Raw genomic sequence first — 5,764 nt, 5'->3', positions numbered from 1 at the left:
ATAATAATAATAATAATAATAATAATAATAATAATAATAATAGCCAGGCAGTGGCTCTCCTGATTTCTGATCTTAACTAATTGGAAGTCTTATCATGTACATTGTTTTGCTTTGGTATAAAAGATGGGGCTACAGCAAATATTCTGCTTAATACCACAGATTTGCTTGTTTGACCTTAAACAATTGAGCATGTCCCTTAGTGGCTGACAATATGTGCATCTCTGATCACAAGCAGAAGTAGTTGGGGAGCAACATAGTCATGGGTTGAGAGGAATTCATTGGGGGTTTCAATAATCCACCTCTGGAAAGATGGGTGTTTTGTTCAACATCCTTAAACAAAGCTTATTCAGGGACATTTTGAGTGGGATGGGCCACCACTCAACCTGAAGAAAATTCTAACTGGGCCCCACCTGTAAGGTTGTGTGCTGTTTATCTTGATATAAGATCACCATGTTGCACACATATGATTGTGAAGCATATGCCTGGTGTATATATTGTATATAGAGGGTGCAGCGTCACATCAGTAACCATGGTGGACGATCTGCCTGGTGTTAAACTAGTACTAACATGGAATTATAACTGATGTGATGATTGACTTTACTTGTTAGTATAGTTACTACTCTGATCTCTTCTTGAGATTTTACAACTAGCTATTTTGCTAGTCTATATATGTATATGGCATTCAACGACATAGTAATATAAATGATAAATATATATATATATATATATATATATATATATATATATATATATATATATATATATATATTACGTACATATAAGAGGGATGACCACTAAGTGGACATCCATTATGCTAGAAGAAGACCACCTACGGTCTGACCACTAAGAAAAGATTGTTCTCAAGAAAAATTCAGCAAACGCCAGAACGTAAGCGAGCAAGACAAATGAAAAGATACAAAATATAAAAATTAATCACAAACCTGGTTTCGTTGTTACCACTTACGTAATTACTTACATAAATGTCAGCAACTCACCAGGCTGGTGCAGCCTTCTGGCTCGCCAGTCCTCGGTCAAACCGTCCAACCCATGCCAGTATGGAAAATGGACATTAAACGATGATGATAATGATTATGATAATGATATATATGGGTACGTATGCATATGGGGATGTCACACACAGTAAACAACATGAAATACGAAAACAAATATGTTGAATACGCAAACAACGAGAGAAACAAATGGAAAACAGGACAAGTAACACAAAGAACGTCCCTTCATCAGTTGTCAGCTGCCTAGCTACTCCTCATTTTGAGTATTGAACGATAATATGAGTCTTCAAAGGCAGTTGCTCCCATAAGTACCAAAATAAAATTTGGGATTTATGGAGGGTCAAAGTTGGCAAAAAAAACAGGACAGTGGAGACATACAAGGAAACCGAACGAAACAAACATGGAAGGTCGTTAGACCTGAACAAGGGTAAAATAGCGAAATATAACCAGCTCCCAAAATGGTCCTCTTTAGCAAGATCAAGACTGGTGGTAAGGCTCATGAACATCCAAAACCTTGTTTTCACAACCACTTCAAGCTGTTCATGTTCCATGTTCACATAGTTTGAGGGATTCGACAGGATCCAATGGACATGATTTCTATGACTGGATGCCCTTCCAAACACCAACCATTACCAAGTTGTGGTGCAGTTTGCAAGATGATGAACCCCAAGCAGGTAATATTTTATGTTTGGGGACAAACGACAAAAGATGGGTAAATGCACGAGTAGGGTTCAGAGCAGAACAGTTTGCCAAATCCCAATTAGGGTGGCAATATTTTTATTTCTCTGTTACAAGATATTGTCATGTAATTTTCTGTTGAACTCAAGCCATCTCTGATGGTTGCCTAATTTCTATCTGTCAGTCTATCTATGTCTATCCTTCTATCTATCTATGTCTATCCTTCTATTTATCTATGTCTATCTATCTATTTATCTATGTCTATCTATCTATCTATCTATCTATCTATCCGTCTGTCTATCCATCCATCCATCCATCTGTCCACCTCTCTGTCCATGTATCTGTTCTGTCATGTCTGTCCTCTCATTTATACTCCTGTGGCTCACATGTCCAACAAAACACTGACCACACTCTTCTAATGGATATTGCATTCAAAACCCATTATATAGCGTTACCGTGTTTCTGCTGTTCGGGAAGTAATTGCTGTTGTGCACTCATTAATATAATTATCCGTTCAGCATATACATACATACATACATACATACATACACACACACACACACACACATATATATATGAATATACATACACACATATATAGACATACATATTATCTGTTCAATTATACACATACATGTGTGTGTGTGTATATATATATATATATATATATATAGATATATATATATATATATATATATATACACATATATGCATACACACATACATGCATACACACATATATCCATACACACATATTGCATATATACACATTCATACATGCATACATCTACACACACCCCTATCATTCTTATTACTTTTTTTCTCCCTTCCTAGCTCTTTTGTTTTATGCTTCAATTACACGCCATTCAGTCACTCACTTTTCTGATACATTGTGGATGTCAATCTACTAATCCATTATTCTTTTATTCCCCTCTTCTATAAATACTATTATCCATTCATCCGTCCATCCATCTTTCATTCAGACTTGCATCCGTTAGTCAGATAAGAAAAGTGGTTGTATGGCCCCACTAAACCTGGAGGAACTGACATAAAAGAACTCTGTAATTCTGAAATAAAGGGCCAGATCTTGATGAAGAGGAGACCCCTTGGTCCTTGGCTGTTCCACTTGTGAGGGTCTTTATCAATCGTCCACTATCATAGTGGGAATCCCATATATAGGTGCAGGAGTGGCTGGGTGGTTAGTAACTTGCTTACCAACTACATGGTTCCGGGTTCAGTCCCACTGCGTGGCACCTTGGACAAGTGTCTTCTACTATAGCCTTGGGCCGACCAAAGCCTTGTGAGTCGATTTGGTAGACGGAAACTGAAAGAAGCCCGTCGTATATATGTACATATATATATATATATATATTTGTGTGTGTGTCTGTGTTTGTCCCCCAACATTGCTTGACAACCGATGTTGGTGTGTTTATGTCCCCATAACTTAGTGGTTCAGCAAAAGAGCCCGATAGAATAAGTACTAGGCTTACAAAGAATAAGTTCTGGGGTCGATTTGTTCAACTAAAGGCGGTGCTCCAGCATGGCCACAGTTAAATGACTGAAACGAATAAAAGAATATATATATATATTTATATATATGTACAAGGTGACCCAAAAGTAGGTTTACAGCTATCATGTAGGCACTTTAAATTTCTTTTAAAACATTTTATTACATTTAAATTTCTATCTTCCAATTAACTAAATTAACATAGAATAATGGCTTCATATTTTTTTATAATTAAGATCTAAACTGTTGATGTACGAATGCGAAAGAGATAATTGAATAACTGTCGTAGTGGTTAAGAGCACAGGCTACTAACCCCAAGATTCCGAGTTCAATTCCAGGCAGTGACCTGAATAATAATAATAATAATAATAATAATAATAATAATAATAATATGGAACAAATAGGGGCTGCAGTAAGGGTGGAGCACTTGCAGAAAACACCACTGCTTGGAACCACTTGAATACTCCGGAAGGTGCTCGGAAAATAAGGTGTTACCTTAGTTCACTGGTAGTGAACAGCTGACACCGTAGCACATCTCCAGCATTAGAAGCCGTGCAAAGACAATAATAATTATAATAATAATAATAATAATAATAATAATAATATCGAAAAATACCTTAGGAATGAGAACCCAGGTTCGAAATTTCCCCAAGACACCTGATGAAGGCTGGAGGGTATATCATTGTCATCGTCATCATCATCATCATCACTATTATGTGTCTGTCTGTTTGTCTCGGAGCATGATTATGCAGTTATCCAGTCACCCGACAAAGCGTACACCCCAACCCCAGCGGCTCACATACAATAAGCCACCCTTGTTAACACACAGTCCCTCACACCTATGACGAAATCCCACCAGACAACTCAATTAGACATTTCACCTGAGGACAGGTAAAAAGAATTATCACTTAAAGTACAACATTCCTCTCATTCTTTGTTGCTTTGAAACCACTCCCCTCCCCTTCCTCCTCCCGATCCATTTCAGTCAGCTGCTCTTTTAAAACTAGTGTTACAAGGTGGTGCTCCAGCATGGCCACGCACTAATGACTGAAACGAGTAGAAGGGAAGGTGGAAGGCATGCTGACTCATTCAGACGTTCTGTCGACTCAGCAGAGGGGAAACTATGGAAGCAGAGAGGAAACTATGGAAGCAGAGAGGAAACTATGGAAGCAGAGAGGAAACTATGGAAGCAGAGAGGAATGGAAACGTAGCAGTTTAATGATCATGACGACGACGATGATGATGATGATGATAGTGATGAAGATGATAATGATGATGATGATGATGTCTATGGGGGTGTTAAATTGAACTGTGAATCATGTCTATCAGCCAATAAGGGGAACAGCCCTTCCAACGGACTTTCACACATTTATCTTTGTATTATCTTTTGGGACAGTTAACGAGAGTACACAGTTACCTGTGAACTACATACATACATACACATATATCTATATATATGTATATATATTTATATATATACATCATCATCATAATTTAATGTCTGTTTTCCACACTGGCATGGGTTGGACGGTGTGACCAGAAGTGGCCAGCTGGAGCAGACTGCACCAGGCTCCATTGTCTGATTTGCCCTGGTCTCTACAGCTGGATGCCCTTCCTAATGCCAACCACTTTACAGAGTGTGCTGGGTGCTATTACAAACCACTACCACAAGTACTTTACACCACCAGAAAGACTGGTCTTAACACTTCCGCTGTGGAGTACGGTGCCAGGCATCTCGGTCCTTTCTCATCTCACCTGAAAGCTTCAGCTTTCTGAGGTCGCTCTTCAGTACTTCATTCCATGTCTTCCTGGGTTTCCCACTTCCACATGTTCGATCCTCTTTGAGAGATTGGCACTTCTTTATGGAGCTGTTGGCATCCATCCACCTCACCTGACCAAACCAGCACAGTCTTCTCTCTTCCACACAGCAACCGATTCCTCTTATGTCTAACTTCTCACTCAAAACACTGGTAATCTGTTGAACATGTACTCTGACACTGCTATTCCAGCAGAGCATACTAACCCTATTCCTTGCATGTATATATTATGCACACACACACACACATACAGAGGCCCTATTCCTTTGCATGTCCACTGGATTTAGGGACCCTGTCTCACTACCATATACATGCATATATACAGGGGCTGGACAAAATAATGGAAACATCTTAAAATTTCAAACAAATTTATTTCAATATGGGGTAGGACTGCCTTTGGCAGTAATTACAGTTTGAATTCTACGATGTATGGACTCATACAAAGTTTGAATTGTTTCCAAAGGAATTTTTGTCCATTCTTCAACTAAAACAGTCTCCAGTTCTTGTAGTGATGATGGTGAAGGATATCGGCTCCTTTCTTGTTTTTCTAAAATGCACCATAAATGTTCAATAATATTGAGATCTGGGGACTGTGGTGGCCAGATAAGATGTTCAACTTCACTAGAATGTTCCTCGTGCCATTCAGTAACAACTTTAGCTGTGTGAATTGGTGCATTATCATCCTGAAAGATTGCATTTCACTCCAGAAACAGTTCTGCAACCATAGGATGAATTTGATTAGATAAAATGCT

Source organism: Octopus bimaculoides, chromosome 26, assembly GCF_001194135.2.
Source record: "Octopus bimaculoides isolate UCB-OBI-ISO-001 chromosome 26, ASM119413v2, whole genome shotgun sequence".
NCBI classification, from domain to species: Eukaryota; Metazoa; Mollusca; class Cephalopoda; order Octopoda; family Octopodidae; genus Octopus; species Octopus bimaculoides.
This window is presented reverse-complemented; position numbering follows the sequence as displayed.